The 17,792-nt window shown below is 41.1% G+C and overlaps 1 protein-coding gene across 6 annotated transcripts in view; it reads left to right on the forward strand.

Moving 5' to 3' along the window:
- Positions 1–17,427: 17,427 nt before the first annotated feature.
- Positions 17,428–17,792, forward strand: part of SCAF11 (SR-related CTD associated factor 11) — a 75,044-nt gene continuing 74,679 nt past the window's right edge. For all 6 annotated transcript variants that reach the window (XM_081248255.1, XM_081248257.1, XM_081248259.1 and 3 more), the window contains exon 1: positions 17,428–17,681. The gene's annotated coding sequence lies outside the window, so the exon portion shown is untranslated. The remainder of the gene's footprint in view (positions 17,682–17,792) is intronic.

Genomic DNA, 17,792 nt, shown 5'->3' on the forward strand with positions numbered 1-17,792 from the left:
GCGCGTCAGGAGCCTGTGCTCCGCAACGGGAGAGGCCACAACAGTGAGAGGCCCACGTAACGCAAAAAAAAATAAAAAAAATAATAATAAGACATAAGAATTCCTTACATATTCTGATAAATAGTAAAAAATTAATAATAATTTATGTAGCTGGCAAAGTATTGTTAGCTGAATATGAGTATATAAAATTTTATATGCCAAATATCATTTTAAGAAAGAATATGGTAGCTTTTTTGAATACCCTGTTTTCTGTTGGCTCTATTATAGGGTAGCTCTAGGGTAATGGGACTTAAGTGGCTGGTTTATTAAACTGATGCAAAATTTCCCATACGTTTTAATAAAGGAATTTCTCAAGGGTGAGCATATATTTGTCTAATAAATCCCTTTGTGTCTTTTGGGTTGTCAGTGTTTGAGGGAGTATTTTCTTCCTATTTCCTAAGAGAGCTTCTAGAAAATAGCCAGAATCTTTAAAGAGTAAAAAATCTCACTTAACATTAAATAAAAATTTTAAATTAAACAAAGTACCACTATTTAGGACTGCTTTGAGTAGAACTGCCATCTTTTCTGTAGTCTATTTCTATCTTTAATTAGTTGTATAAACATGGGCAAGTCATTTAATCAATCTGGACATCAGTTTCTTAATTTTTAATGAATTACAGATGGAGAAGGAAAAAAGACAGGTAAACATGTATATGATCTTGGGGCCAGAGTCAGCGGGAGAAGCTTTTCTAAGCATGGCACAAATCTGGACATCATAAAGGAAAAGTTTGAAAGGTTTTATTTTCTAAAAACCAAAACCAAAATTTCTGCTTGGTAAAACAAACAAAACTTCATTATAAACAATGCCAAATGGGGAATTCCCTGGTGGTCCAGTGGTTAGAACTCTGTGCTACCACTGCAGGAGGCATGGGTTAGATCCCTGGTTGGGGAACTAGGATCCCACTTGCTGTGCAATGTGACCAAAAAGAAAAAACAAAGCCAAATGGCAAACAACCACCTGGGGAAATTATTTGCAATATATATGACCATATACTAATATTCCCTACATATAAAGAGCTTGAAAGAATTTACAAAATAACAAGAAAAAAATATTCAAATAAGAAAAATGAGTAAAATCACAGGTAATTTCCAAAAGAGGAAATGTTAGTCTCCAATTTTTAAAAAAATGAAGTGACTCAACAAATGCAAGCTTTTATAAGTTTGATATCTTTGTTACTTGTCAGATTGGTTATGACAAAACAACAGGGAATATCTAGCATGGTGGAATGAAAAAAATATATGTGACTAGTTTGTTTTAGGGAAAGAGCTGCCTTTGCAGTAAGTCTCCTACATATGAACGAGTTCCATTCCGAGAGCGCATTTGCAAGTCCAACAAAGTTAGCATAGGTACCCAACTAACATAATCAACTATATAGTATTGTACTGTAATGGGCTTAAAATATTTTTCACACAAATAATACATTAAAAAATAAACACAAAAAATAAAGAAAACATTTTTAATCTTACAGTACAGTACCTTGAAAAGTACAGTAGTATAGTATAATAGCTGGCGCTTCTTAGCAGTACCAGCTACATCACTGCTGTTTTTACATTTGCTTCCGGACCTCCTGGGCTTGAAATAAAGATACCGTACTACTGTACTCTATACAATACTGTAAAGTACACAAAAGCACAACCACTCGTAGAGGATGCATGCACGTGACAATGTACGCCAGACATGTGAACACGTGATTGGACATACGAACACATGTTCGTGTCTATGAAAGTTCGCAACTTTAAAGTTCGTATGTAGGGGACTTACTGTGAAAAGATCTTGGTAACTTATTTGGGATTGGCAAAGTAAAGAGAATTAGATAAGTCATTCTACTTAAGAAATAAACAGGGATTTGGGGATGGGGCAGGGAGAAGAAAAAATAAAGAGAATGGGGTAAAACTCCTTACAGAAGGCTGAAGCTTGTTTTGGGAGAAATGGCCAAGGTTCTTTTTTTTTAAAAAGGGAAGCCAAATATTCAATTCTAAATTATTTGCTCTATGGTTCTTTGATGAGTCTCTGACATCATCTCCTGAATTAGCAGTGTAAGTTAAGTAACATTAATGTCTTGCCTTTATCTGACAAGGCTACTAGTTGCCATTAATAAAAGTGGACTCTGGCTGAGTTAAGCAAAAAGGGATTTATTTTAAAAAATATTGGGCAGCTTACCGAAGCACTAGAAGGGTTAGAGAACTAGGCCTGGAAAAAACACCCAAATCATGCCTGAAGCCTGGTTCTGGTAGGGAAACACTTATCGGTGTGGAGAGAGAGAGAGAGAGAGGGAGAGGGAGAGAGAGTTTTACCTTACTTTTAGTGGCATTAGATCTCAAATTATATACAAACTAACGTGTGTCTGATTGATCGTAAGCCCCTGTCCTAGAACAAAAGGAGGTTGCAGAAGTGAACTGCTTTAATTCCTGCAGTGAGAAATGGATTTTTCTCCTTACCAAGACTCACAAGAAGTTCAGACTTCAGGTACCAGTTAAATGAGAAATGATCACTACAGCGGTATTTGGAGGAAAATCAAGGAGAAGTAGCCATGCCCCATATTTGGGCTAAGAGCTGGACATTGATGAAGAATCAATTACAAAAGACAGAGGTGAACTAACAAATCGAATGCAGCTACATATAAAAAGAATTGTATACCATAACCAAGTGGAATTTATCCCAGAAATGCAAAGTGGTTAATATGAGAAAAATCAATCAATGTATAATGCACCAGAATCACTAGAACAAAGGACAAAAATGGCATGATTGTTTCAACAGATGCAGAAAGAGCATTTGACAAAATCCAACACCCCTTCATGATAAAAACATTAAACAAACTAAGAATATAAAGGAACTTCATCAACCTGATGAAAGACTTCAGTGAAAACCCACAGTTAACATCATACTTAATGTTGAAAGACTGAACGCTTTACCCCTGAGATTAAGAACAAGAAAGGATGTCTGTTCTCACTGCTTTCATTCATATTGTACAAGGGCAACTAGGCAAGAAGAAGAAATAAAAGGCACCCAGATTGTAAAGGGAGAAGTAAAACTTTCTATTTGCAGATGACATAATCTTGCATATAGAAAATCCAAAGGAATCTGCTAAAAAACTATGAGAACTAATAAATGTGTTAAGCAAGGCTGCAGGATGTAAGATCAATAACAAAAGTCAACTGTATTTATATACACTTGTAATGAACAATCTGAAATGAAAGTAAGAAAACAATTCCATTTGCAATAGCATCAAAAAAAATAAAATATAAACTTAACCAAAACCCCACAAAACCTATTCACTGGAAACTATAAAACACTGTTGAAAGAAATGAAAGGAGACCTAAATAAATGGAAAGGCATCCCATGTGTTAGATTGGAAGACTTAATGTTAAGTCTTAATGTTGTTAAGATGGCAATACTTCCCAAATTGATCTATAGATTCAACCTGATCATTATCAAGATTCCAGCTGCCTTTTTTTGCATAAATTTATAAGCTGATCCTAAAATTCATAAGAAAATTCAAGGGACCCAGATTAGCTGAAACAATCTTGAAAAAGAAGAACAAAGTTGAAGAACCCATACTTCCGAATTTCAAAACTTACTACAAAGGTATAGTAATCAAGACATAAGATCAGCTGGCACAAGAGGAGACATATAAATCAATAGAATAGAACTGAGAGTCTAAAAATAAACCTTCACGTTTATAGTCAATTGATTTTTAATAAAGATGCTTGACACTCTAATGGGGAAAGGAAGTCTTTTCAATAAGTGATGTTAGAACAAATGGATATCCACATGCAAAAGACTGAAGCTGCATAAACTCAAAATTTATACATATATACATACAAAAATTAACAGATCAAAGACCTAAATGTATGAGCTAAAACTATTAAACTCTTGGAGGAAAACATATGCATAAATCTTTGTGACCTTGAATTAGGCAATGGTTTCTTAGATAAGACATCAAAGCACAGACAACAAAAGGAAACAATGGAGGGAATTCCCTGACAGTCCAGTGGTTAGGACTTGGTACTTTCACTGCCAGGGTCTGGATTCAATCCCTGGTCGGGGAACCAAGATCCTGCAAGCTGTGTGGCATGGCCAAAAAAAAAAAAAAAAAAGGAAAACGGAAAAAAGAAATAAATTTGGACGCTATCAAAATTAAAAACATTTGCGCTTCAAAGGACACTGTCAAGAAAGTGAAGATAATCCACAGAATGGGAGAATAGATTTGAAAAGCATATATTTGACATGGGACTTGCATCTAGAATATATAAAGAATTATTAGAACTCAATAGTTAAAAGACAAATAGCCCAACTAAAAATGGGCAAATGATCTGAATATACACTTCTCCAAAGTAGATACACAGATGGCCAACAAACACATGAAAAGATGTTCAACATCATTAGCTATCACGGAATGGCAAATTAAAATCACAATGAGATACAAATTCACACTCAATAGAATGGCTATAATCAAAAACACAGAAAATTACAAGTGTTGTTGAGTGTGGAGAAATCGGAACCCTCGTACACTGCTGATGGGAATGCAAAGTGGTGCAGCTGCTTTGGAAAAGAGTTTGGCAGCTCCTCAAAAGGTTAAACATACTTACCACATGACCCACCAATTTTACTCCTAGGTATAAATCCAAGGGAAATAAAAACATTTGCCACACTAAAACCTGTACATGAATATTCATAACATCATTCATTATAGCCAAAAAGTGGATACAACCAAAAGGGCTATCAACTGATGAACAGATATATAAAACGTGGTATATCCATACAACAAAATATTATTCAACAATCAAAATACATAAACAAATAATACTTTTTTTAAAAAAATGAAGTACTCCTCCATGCTACAACATGAATGAATTCTGAAAACATTATACTAAGTGAAAGAAGCCAATCACGAAAACCCACATATTTTATGATTCCATTTATATGAAATGTCCAGAATAGTCAAATTCATAGAGTCAGAAAGTAGATTAGTAGCTGCTAAGGCTGGAGGATTGGGGTGGGAGATGGGGAATGACTGCCAACGGGTATGGGATTTGGGGAAGGAGGGTGTTGAATACAATGTTCTAAAATTGACTGTGGTGATGGTTGCATAACTCTGTGAATATACCCACAAACCACTGTATTGCATATTCTTTAAATGGGTGAATTGTATGGTATGTGAAGTATATCTCAATATAGATGTTATGTTTTTTCATAAAGTTATTTATTTATTTGTTTTTGGCTGCGTTTGATCTTCATTGCTGCGTGCAGGCTTTCTCTAGTTGCGGCGAGCGGGGGCTGCTCTTCGTTGCTGTGCGTGGGCTTCTCACTGCGGTGGCTGCTCTTGTTTCGGGGCACAGGCTCTGGGCACGCAGGCTTCAGTAGTTGTAGCATGCAGGCTCAGTATTTGTGGCTCGCGGGCTCTAGAGCACGGGCTCAGTAGTTGTGGCACACAGGCTTAGTTGCTCCGTGGCATGTGGGATCTTCCTGGACCAGGGCTCTAACCCATGTCCCCTGCATTGGCAGGCGGATTCTTAACCACTGTGCCACCAGGGAAGCCCTATAGATTTAATTAATAAACAAACAAATAAACAAATAAACAAAACAAAAAAAAACAGAAGAGAAAGAGAAATCAGTTGAAGTCAGAAGTAAACCCAGAAGTGACTAGGAATAAAGTACATTCCTGGAACTTGCAGAAAAGGGGTTGGGGGACTCTAGATTTACCCCAGGACATAAAATACAAGTTTTAAGAAAAATTTATCTACCTCTTATGGGAAGAGCTACCTCCACAGACATTAAGATTACATTGCTGTTGGTGAGTATATGAAGAAACTGGCACTCTCATGCCCTGTTGGTATGTGGGTAAATTGGTGCAGTGTGTCAAAATTTTAAACATTCATACCCTTTAATACAGCAAACCCACTCCAAAGGATGAATGCATAAAGATGTTCATCAGAGCTTTTGTAATATTGAAAATTGGAAATGCTCAATGTCCATATGCAAGCAAAGCTTCTCAACCCTAGCCAACTCAGTCCCCTTCTTAGAATAAATATTTTATAATACTCCCTTTACAGTCCTGAAATGAAAGTCATAGATACCTACAACAAAATATATCCAATTATTATATTAAAAACAATAAAAGGAAAGTAATTTGTAACAAAATAATACGTATTTCAATATGTAAACACTCTAGACACAAAATATACTCTAGAGGGCAGTACCACCTAGTTAACTCTATTATTTAACTGGTTAAATAATTTATGATATAGCCAAACACAGGAATGATTAGATCTAGATTCACTGACAAATTGTTGAATCAAAAAGCAGGTTGTAAAACAGCAATTACATAGGATGTTTTAGTTATGTGAATACGTATAGAAAGGTCTAAAAAGAGGCTCATCAGGATGTTGATGATTTGACAGGAATTGTCCCTAACAATGAGATTTGTAAGGATTTTTTTTCTTATAAATTTGTATATTTAAAGTTTCCTGTCTGTGTAAACATTTAAGTTTATGGTAAGCCCCAATGGGAGAAAAACAACACAGATCCCTAGGGTTCTCAAGTGACAGCACGTCATTTGCAATGGAGATTTTTTTTTTTTTTTTGCGGTACGCGGGCCTCTCACTGTTGTGGCCTCTCCCGCTGCGGAGCACAGGCTCCGGACGCGCAGGCTCAGCGGCCATGGCTCACGGGCCCAGCCGCTCCGCGGCATGTGGGATATTCCCGGACCGGGGCACGAACCAGTGTCCCCTGCATCGGCAGGCGGACTCTCAACCACTGCGCCACCAGGGAAGCCCTGCAGTGGAGATTTATATACCTTTTGTAGAATAGTTTCTGCCTTTCCCCAGATAGCTGCCAAAGGAAGTGGAGGAGCAGGTCCCGGTACTTGAATAGCTGAGGCCATCTCCTGGTGTCCAGGCAATCATCGTAGCTAAGTAGTTACTCCCAGGCAGGAAAGTGGTGGTCATATGCTGTGAGGGCATCCACACTTCTGGTAATTTCTACAGAAGCAAGTTGCAGTACCTGGTCTTCTTCCACAAATGTATAAACACCAACTTGTCCTGAGGTTCCTACAATGTATGGGCCCTTAACACTTCCAGGCCCCTCCCTGCTTCTCTGTTGGAAGAACTGTGTGAAGCACTTTGCCAACTCAAGACCAAGTGTGAGGTCCAGCCCTGGACTACCTAAAGGTACTTGATGGGATCCAGCCCTTGCCCCCTAACTCATGAGAAAAAAAAAAAAAAACAGATAAGGGAGAAGGATGGGGAAGGGGGATAAAGAGGTCTGGGAAAAGAGACAGGTGGATGAGGCTATAAAAGTGGGTATGAAATGTGAAGATCTTTGTTTCACTTGTTAATGCCCAACAGAGAGCATCCATCATAGAAGAGGCACTAAACAACCACTAGAAACAATGACTTGTCCAGATGACATCAGTCAGGCTCTGCTGTTAGCTACACTAGTGTTGGTCCAACAGGCATGTGATAAGAATAGGGGCAGGAATGGAGGTTATATATGGGCCCAATGGCATGGGCTCCCATTTACCAAGGCTTATCTACCTACTGCCACTGTCAAATACCCAACCTGTCAGCAACAGAGACCAATGCTTGGCTCCCAATATGGTACCATCCCTTTAGAAAACCTACCAGCTACTTGGTGGCAAGTTGGACCCATTCCCTACACTGGACCTATTCATTCCTACAAGTAGTATCAATCTATTTTGACTGGAATTTAAACATATTCCGACTTAGACCTCCTGCCTGAAGGGTCTTAGCAAGTACCACTGAGGGTTTAAAGTGTCTTATCTACTGACCTAGGTGTTGGTGCAGCAGTGGGCACATAACCATGGGCTCCACTGATCCTTTCACATACACCACCACCTAGACAAACTGCTGACTGATAGAGCACTGGAATGACCTGTCGAAGATTCAGATGAGGTGTTAGCTAGCAAAGAATACCTTGTGAGGAGAGGCACCACCCTCCAGGACTCAAGGTACACTCTAAATTGATATTCATCATATGGTACAGGGTCCCCAGTAGGGAGAGTACGTGAATCCATTGGCTAAAGGGTGGAAATGGAAGTACCTCTGTATACTGGTTCCCAGTGATACATCTGGGGAATTTTTAACCTTTTCCCAGAGGCGAGAGGTTTTGGCCTCTAGAGGGGAAATGCTTCCACTAGGGGACACAGGGAGAGTCCTACTAAACCCCAGCTGTTGTCTGGTCACTTCTGGCTCATCATCCCAAGAAACCAGCAGGCAAGGATAACTGACCTCGATCTTCATTAGGCAGCTGGTAGGCAATAGGGATAAGAAAGAATATGTTTGATACTTAGGTTATCCATCTGTGTCTTGGTTTTCACTTGCATAATTTACATGGTACATGGACAGGTACAGCAGCCACAACTAGAAAAAGACCTGGTGATGAAGGTGTCAGGCCCCTTAGTGAAGAGGGTCTGGGTCACTGCACTAAGTAACCTACCTAGACCAGCAGAGAGTGAGAGGAATCTACAAAGAGTGGTAGCGGAAGATGATCAGCTTCAATTATGGCCCCAAGAGCAGCTTCAAGGGCTGTTGTTAATCGCACCAACTCTTTTCTAGTAAGTTTCTCCAGGAGTAAAGACCCAACAGAATTTTTGAAGAGTTGTTCCTAGATCTTATTATATGTAAATGGGTGGACAGTCATGAATATCCTGGTGCAGAGATCTCCCAATCCAGGACTAAAGAAGTCATTCTACCAGCTGTTGGAATTGTTGGAGGCTGATAGCTTTCAACTGAATCCTTCTCCAGAACTTATCCCTGGCTCAAGAGAGCCACCTTGCCTTTCAGGTTTTAGTCAAAATGATTGGTCATTGAGGTAGAATATAGTCTTCAGAGCTCCATGTAGGAATGGCTGAGGCCTTTGTTAGACTGCATCACAATTCAACTTCTTCCTCTGCCCAATCCTGCTTCCTTTACTCTTTCCACAGGTGAGTCTTGAAAACAGCCATGTTGGTGAGTCCCACAGCACCAGGAACTGGGCAGCTCTAGGAGCTGAAAACAGTGGCCCTTCAACAGCCAGGAAGAAACGAGAGCCCTCAGTCCTGCAGCTTCAAGGAGCTGAATTGTGCCAACAACCTGAGTGAACCTAGAAATGGATCCTGCTGGGACTTCACTGGTGGTTCACAGTGGTTAAGAATCTGCCTTCCAATGCAGGGGACGTGGGTTCGATCCCTGGTCAGGGAACTAAGATCCCATAGGCCGCGGGGCAACTAAGCCTGCGCGCCACAACTACTGAGCTCGGGCACCTCACTAGAGCCTGTGTGCCACAAACTACAGAGCCCATGTGCTCTGGAACCCGCACGCCATAACTAGAGAAGAGAAAACCCTTATGCCACTACTAGAGAGAAGCCCGCACACTGCAACGAAGATCCTGTGTGCCGCAACTAAGCCCCGACGCAACCAAAAATAAATAAAATAAATAAATAAGTAATAAACATTAAAAAAAAAGATACATGCAAAGGATACTTACTCCAGCATTGTTTATAATGGCACAAAATCCGGACAAATCTGCATTATCTATCAATAAAGTAATGGCTTCAAAAACAGTAAATGAATACTACATAATATTGTGCAGCTAGTTAAAAAAATGAGCTAGATAAGAGTACCCATTGTAAACTGTTGAGTAAAAAAAGGAAGTTGCAGAAAAATATATATGATGTGATGCGTTATTTGTAAAAATAAAAATCAAAACCTCTATTTATATGTATGTGTTTCTTGGAAAAAGTACAGAGAGAAACATCAATCTTTTAACATTGGTTTTATCTAGGACTATCTTTTTCTTTTTATACCATCTTTTTCTTTATATACTTCTGTGTTGTTTGAATTATTGAAATGAATATTTATTACCTTTAAAAAAGTGAATGGAAAGTAAAATGAGGAAGTGTCTTAAAATGTACACCAGGGACTTCTCTGGTGGTGCAGTGGTTAAGAATCTGCCTGCCAATACAGGGGACACGGGTTCAACCCCTGGTCCGGGAAGATCCCACATGCCGTGGAGCAACTAAGCCCATGTGCCACAAGTACTGAGCCTGTGCTCTAGAGCCCACGAGCCACAACTATTGAAGCCCACGCACCTAAAGCCCAAGCTCCGCAACAAGAGAAACCACTGCAAAGAGAAGCCCACGCACTGCAACAAAGAGTAGCCCCCACCCGATGCAACTAGAGAAAGCCCGCGTGCAGCAACGAAGACCCAACGCAACCAAGTAAATAAATAAATAAAAATTAAATTTAAAAAAATGTACACTATTTTTAGATTTAGAGAGAAGAGATAAATTAATCTATAGTAGAGAAGAGATTCAAAATGAGAAAACAGAGTAACCCGTGCAGTAGGCCCTCAGGGGATCTGTTTCAGGGCAGAGTCCCAAGTGTACCAAGGCTGATGACTTCACTGTTCCACAAGGAAATGCAAAAAAAGTGTAGTTCATAAAAATTTAGTTTTTTTGTGTTGCAAATACATTTCTTTTTTTCTTCTTCTTCTTTTTTTTTTTTTTGCGGTACGTGGGCCTCTCACCGCTGTGGCCTCTCCCGTTGCGGGGCGCAGGCTCCGGACGCGCAGGCTCAGCAGCCATGGCTCACAGGCCCAGCCGCTCCACGGCACGTGGGATCCTCCCGGACCGGGGCACGAACCCGTGTCCCCTGCATCGGCAGGCGGACTCTCAACCACTGCGCCACCAGGGAAGCCCCAGCAAATACATTTCTTTTAGGAAATCATGATGTTAAAGAGATGGGAGGACTGTTATTTGCCAGGATTAAAAAGTTAGCAGTCCTATGTCAGTTCCCAAACTGTTAGAAATGGTAATGGCCTGTAAATCCTAAAGTCTGGAATAAATGGATCTACAGCACCAGTAGAAACCTAAGCCTTAATCGAGAGAAGAGAGAGTTCTTCCTCTGTGATGGAGGAAAACAAGTGTGTGTGTGTATACAGAGAGTTATAGACAGACTTTGTAGGTACAGGGAAAGAAGTTGAGGAAGTTATTTCCTATAAAGACAGTGATAAGATCTTCTGCTGGGTTCAAGGTTGAGGGGCCCAGTGGGAGTGATTGTAGGGTGAGACCTGAAAGGAGTGGTAAAAGAGTGGAGGAGGTGCTGTGGGGAATTGGAGACTAACCTGACAGAAACTGGAGACTTCAAATTTGGAATAATGTCTGACTATATTTTGTGTAGATTTGCTCTTTCATGCAATTGTCCTTGGTCCTTGTTGTATTCTCTCCCTTATTTGACAATCCCTGCCCCGACCCAGCACTTTCTTTTTATTCCTATTAGGTCATTTATATTCTTCCTTAGTTTTTGTACTTATCTGTACCCACTAAACTGTCTTAGACACACTGTTCATTTATCTATAACCACCTCATAGCACCCTCCAGATAGTAGAGACCCAACTGATTGTTGTTGAAGTAAATTTAATTCCACACAGAAGACAATTGGACAATAATCAGTATCATCCTGATTAAAATTCTTCACAGTTGTGAAAGCAAGAATAAACCACTGGTTTTTAAAAAAATATTCCTGTAAACTAACTTAGCATGCATTTTTCATTTTTTACAAAGATACTGTATATTTGGTCATGGTTTGCTTGTAAGAGTCTTAAACTATACATCATTTGAATTCATACACTTCTGCTATAAAAATGCCAGAGATCATTAAACTAAAAACTTCCATTGGAATAGATATGGAAACTGAGGACCAGAAAAATTAGACAATTTGTTCATAACTGCAAAGGTCTTAAGTGACAGTCTATATTAGAACCACGTTCCCCAAGTAACCAAGTGCCTTTTATACTATGATTAATTACCCCTCTTGATTTGATTTTTATTTTGTATTGAATTCAGAAGAGTTAAATTAACGAAGGTTGTTACTTCTGATAAAGCTCTGTCAAAAATGATACACTGATTACCTTTCATTTCTAAAGATGCTAATATAGGCTTCTGTTGCTGCATGACAGGTTTGATACGTTAAGTCCTGGGTAAAGTGCAACATTCCAATTGGACAATCAGTTGAAGTTTGTTTTACGATGCATATCATTTGTGTATTTTATGGTTATAATAAAATCTAAAATTTTGACAGTGGTGGTTGATATATTAATCTTTACTCCTACATTTTATAGTTCATCTTTTATTTATTTAAAACTCAGTGTCTCTTTATTATATTGTAAATAAAAAATACTGAGACAATAGAGAGAATAATATATCTTCATCATGCAAACATTATTAGGAGAATACTGCAGGTACAGAAATACACATGGTCTTTTCCTTGGGGATGCAAGAGATGGCCTATCATAAACCATCATCCTCTTTTCTATTTGCACATGAAAGTAAAAACCACTAGCACATTAGCACAAGAGTGTTTTTCTCTTAAAACATGCTCTCATAATACCTAGGCGGCCAACTGTAAAAAAGTGAAAATTTTACTATCTGCCAGTGAATAAATATATCAAAAGATTTGTGTTGTTTAGTTTTGTTGAAATGGTATACTGTTATTGTCAATTTAAAAATTGTGGAGGGGGCTTCCCTGGTGGCGCAGTGGTTGAAAGTCTGCCTGCTGATGCAGGGGACACGGGTTCGTGCCCCGGTCCGGGAAGATCCCACATGCCGCGGAGCGGCTGGGCCCGTGAGCCATGGCCGCTGAGCCTGCGCGTCCGGAGCCTGTGCTCCGCAATGGGAGAGGCCACAACAGTGAGAGGCCCACGTACAGCAAAAAAAAAAAAAAAAAATTGCTGAGGGACGGACACCCCCAAACTTGTTCTACGAGGCCACCATCATCCTGATATCAAAACCATACAAAGATATCACAAAAAAAGAAAATTATTGCCCAATATCAATGATGAACATATATGCAAAAACCCCCAACAAAATACTAGCAAACAGAATCCAACAACACATTAAAAAAATCATACACCTTGATCAAGTGGGATTTATTCCAGGGATGCAAGGATTCTTCAATATATGCCAAACAATCAATGTGATACACCATATTGACAAATTAAAGAATAAAAACTATGTGATCATCTCAATAGATGCAGAAAAAGCTTTTGACAAAATTCACCACCCATTTATGATAAAAACTCTCCAGAAAGTGGGCATAGAGGGAACCTACCCCAACATAATAAAAGCCATATACGACAAACCCACAGCAAACATCATTCTCAATGGTGAAAAATTGAAATCATTTCTTCTAAGATCAGGAACAAGACAAGGATGTCCACTCACCACTATTATTCAACATAGTATTGGAAGTCCTAGCCACAGCAATCAGAGAAGAAAAAGAAATCAAAGGAATCCAAATTGGAAAAGAAGAAGTAAAACTGTCACTGTTTGCAGATGACATGATACTATACATAGAAAATCCTAAAGGTGCCACCAGAAGACTGCTAGAACTAATCAATGAATTTGGTAAGGTTGCAGGATACAAAATTAATGCACCGAAATCTCTTGCATTCCTATACACTAACAATGAAATATCAGAAAGAGTAATTAAGGAAACAATCCCATTCACCATTGCAACAAAAAGAATCAAATACCTAGGAATAAACCGACCTAAGGAGGTAAAAGACCTGTACTCAGAAAACTATAAGACACTGATGAAAGAAATCAAAGATGACACAAACAGATGGAGAGATATACCATGTTCTTGGATTGGAAGAGTCAATATTGTGAAAATAGCTATACTACCCAAAGCAATCTACAGGTTCAACGCAATCCCTATCAATTACCAATGGCATTTTTCACAGAACTAGAACAAGAAATTTTACAATCTGTATGGAAATACAAAAGACCCTGAATAGCCAAAGAAATCTGAAGAAAGAAAAATGGAGCTGGAGGAATCAAGCGCCCTGACTTTAGACTACACTACAAAACTACAGTAGTCAAGACAGTATGGTACGGCACAAAAACAGAAATACAGATCAATGGAACAGGATAGAAAGCCCAGAGGTAAACCCATGCACATATGGTCACCTTATCTTTGACAAAGGCGGCAAGAATATACAATGGAGAAAAGACAGCCTCTTCAATAAGTGGTGCTAGGAAAAGTGGACAGATACATGTAAAAGAATGAAATTAGAACATATCCTAACACCATACACAAAAATAAACTCAAAATGGATTAAAGACCTAAATGTAAGACCAGACAGTATCAAACTCTTAGAGGAAAACATAGGCAAAACACTCTATAACATAAATCACAGCAAGATTCTTTTTGACCCACCTCCTAGAGTAAGGGAAATAAAAACAAAAATAAACAAAAGGGACCTAATGAAACTTCAAAGCTTTTGCACAGCAAAGGAAACCATAAACAAGATGAAAAGACAACCCTCAGAATGGGAGAAAATGTTTGCAAATGAAGCAACTGACAAAGCAACTGACAAAAAAAAAAAAATCTCCAAAATATACAAAGCAGCTCATGCAGCTCAATATCAAAAAAACAAACAACCCAATCCAAAAATAGGCAGAAGACCTAAATAGACATTTCTCCAAAGAACATATACAGATTGCCAATGAACACATGAAAGGATGTTCAACATCACTAATCATTAGAGAAATGCAAATCAAAACCACAATGAGGTATCACCTCACACCGGTCAGAATGGCAATCATGAGAAAATCTAGAAACAGTAAATGCTGGAGAGGGTGTGGAGAAAAGGGAACACTCTTGCACTGTTGGTGGGAACGTAAAGTGATACAGCCACTATGGAGAACAGTATGGATGTTCCTTAAAAAACTAAAAACAGAACTACCATATGACTCAGCTATCCTACTACTGGGCATATACCCTGAGAAAACCATAATTCAAAAAGATACATGTACCAAAATGTTCATTGCAGCTCTATTTACTATAGCCAGGACATGGAAACAACCTAAGTGTCCATCAACAGATGAATGGATAAAGAAGATGTGGCACATATATACAGTGGAATATTACTCAGCCATAAAAAGGAATGAAATTGAGTTATTTGTAGTGAGGTGGATGGACCTAGAATCTGTCATACAGAGTGAAGTAAGTCAGAAAGAGAAAAACAAATACCATATGCTAACACATATATAAGGAATTTAGAAAAGCAGTTCTGATGAACCTAGTGGCAGGGCCAGAATAAAGACGCAGACACAGAGAACAGACTTGAGGGCTGGGGGCGAGGGGAGAGGGAAGGGGAAGCTGGGATGAAGTGAGAGAGTAACATTGACACATATACACTACCAAATGTAAAATAGGTAGCTAGTGGGAAGCTGCTGCATAGCACAAGGAGATCAACTCGATATTTTCTGGCAACCTAGAGGGACGGGATAGGGAGGGTGGGAGGGAGAGGGACTGGATATGGGGATATATGTATACATACAGCTGATTCACTTTGTTATACAGCAGAAACTAACACAACTTTGTAAAGCATGTATACTCCAATAAAGATGTGGAAACGTTTTTTTTTAATAAAAAAATAACAATTATAGTTTTCTCTTTGGCAAATGCTATCATTTGATCTTTGATTAATTTTTATGAGAGAACATTTCCCCCAAAACAAATATGTAAAGAGATTTTTACATAAGTTTTTACATAAAAGAAGAATGTTGTACCAGAAGTCACTATCTGGAGCTTTACTCCTAGAGGTTGGATTCTCCTGGGTGAGGACGTGCATATATACCTAACAAAGCTACACTCTCATTCAGTCAGATGGCTCATAACAGTGCTTGTTGATCTGGTTACATCACATAATTCTTTAAACAAAGTTTTCAGTGATTGTCTTAGTCATCCTTTATCACATTCTTTATAATGTACTGTTATAAACTCCTCTATATCATTATTTCTTCAAATATCCCAAACACAGTAGAGCCCATCTAAATTCCCAAAGCTCATATCCAAAACTATACATTGTAAAACTCCCAAGACTTTGAAAACAGACAAGGCTGCCGTGCATATATTCCTATATGCTCCTTTCGCAATTATTTACCAAGTCCTTACTGAGGGACAGGCACTGTGCCAGGAGCTGTTGTTCGGAAAGTGTTACGGCACTGTTCCCAGGGCTCACTGTGTGAGACAGGCACTGAGCAGACCAAACACGCTGAACAGTATGGGGCTGTCAGAGAAAGGAGGAGGGGGCACGGCAGCCAGCCTAGTCTGGGTGAATGCCGCAGGGAGGTACCCAGTCGGCGGGGTCCCGAGAAAGTGGGGAGGAAAGTCATCCCAGGCAGGGTTCAGGGTGGCTAGAAGAGCGCAACGCGCACGGAAAGGGAGGAAGGGGCAGACGACCCGAAAAGGTGCGAGCGGTAAGGTTGGATGTGACTGAGACTTGGATGAACCAAGTCTGCGGGGTGGCCCGGGGGCAGAGCTTCATCACTCGGGTCTGTTGGCTGGACAACGGCGTGGGCGGGGTGGGGGTGGGAGGGGCCGCAAGGACCCGCTGGTAGAAGAGGAGTAGACACCGACGGCAGGAAGAGTAGTCAGGAGCGTGAAGAAATTGTCCGGAAGAGAAACTATAAGGTTAAAGAGTCACTGACTTTAAAAAACAGCGTGAAAGGTGTTTTAGAGGTAAAATAAAAGATTTGACGACCCAACGGAGAAGGAACTGACAATGGCACGCACGTTCAGTAACGCACGCTCCAACATATTCTTGAATGAATCATCACATGTCACTATCTAACCACCAAGTGGATCCGGATCAAGTTTAATTTTTTTGATGTGGGAATTAAGACACGGGGATATGCCTAGGCTTGATGAGTCACGTGGGAAACCTCTCCAAGGCCTTTTACAAGTGCCCACCCGGAGGGAAGAAAGAGGTGGGCTTACAAGTTATGGCCACTTCAGCCTCCTCTCAAGATGTAATTCAGGCGGGCAACGCTGCTGGGTGAAAATTCAATACACAGCCAAACAACATATCAACACTCTTTTCAATATCAGATTACCATAAAGATAGGATAGCAAATGCCGCGCAAACCCCCCTCACGTCCCGGTCCCCAAGACCCTTCTTCATTGTCTTCAGCAGTTTAGCCCGTACAGCCGCCAAAGCAGGGCGGACTCCAGCGTGCCACGCATGGCGCATGCGCACGACCCGAGAGTTGGGAGGAGAGCTGAGGCTCTGAGGATGTTTCCCAGAAGCCCGGGCCACTCGCTACCGTCCTCCCTCTCGCTCGCAGGCCGCGTGACGTGACTCCGCCCGTCACGTTCCTCTGTCGCAAACGGTGGTTTGCCAGCGCCCCCTTGCGGTCCGGTTGAGCGCTGCGGCCGTGCATGCAGGGCCAGAGCGAGCTAGTAGGGAAAGCGCGGAGGGTCCCGCCGCCGCCGCCGCCGCCGCCGCCGCCGTAGCGCGCCGACCTGTGGTGGCGCGGCAGAGTGGATAGGAGCGGAGCGGGGGGTGAGGGGGAAGAGGACGCGCGGAGCGGGGAGGGAGGAGGCCAGACGAGGCGGGGGGAGGGGGAGCAGCGGTGGCGCAAGCCGCGCGGAGCCGCGCAGCTCGGGTCCGCTCCCTGCTCCGCCGCCGCCACCCGCCCCAGGCAGCAGAGCCGGCGCCCCAGCGGCCCCCGGAACACCTCAAAGCGGACGAAGGAGTCCATGTTGGGGAACTTGGCGGCGGCGTGACGGGGACCTAGGGACCTGCAGTGGGGCCGCCGCCGCCGGATCCAGCGCCTCGACCTTAGTCTAAGGTAAACACGGGCCGACCCCGGGGGTGAACGGGCGTGGGCAGCTGTCGGGGCGGGGTGGGGGTTACGGGCTGGCGCAGAGCCGGTGAGCGGGCCCGGGGCGAAGGGAGGGGG

The sequence above is a fragment of the Mesoplodon bidens genome (genome assembly GCF_964165515.1).
Source record: "Mesoplodon bidens genome assembly, chromosome: 11".
NCBI lineage: Eukaryota > Metazoa > Chordata > Mammalia > Artiodactyla > Ziphiidae > Mesoplodon > Mesoplodon bidens.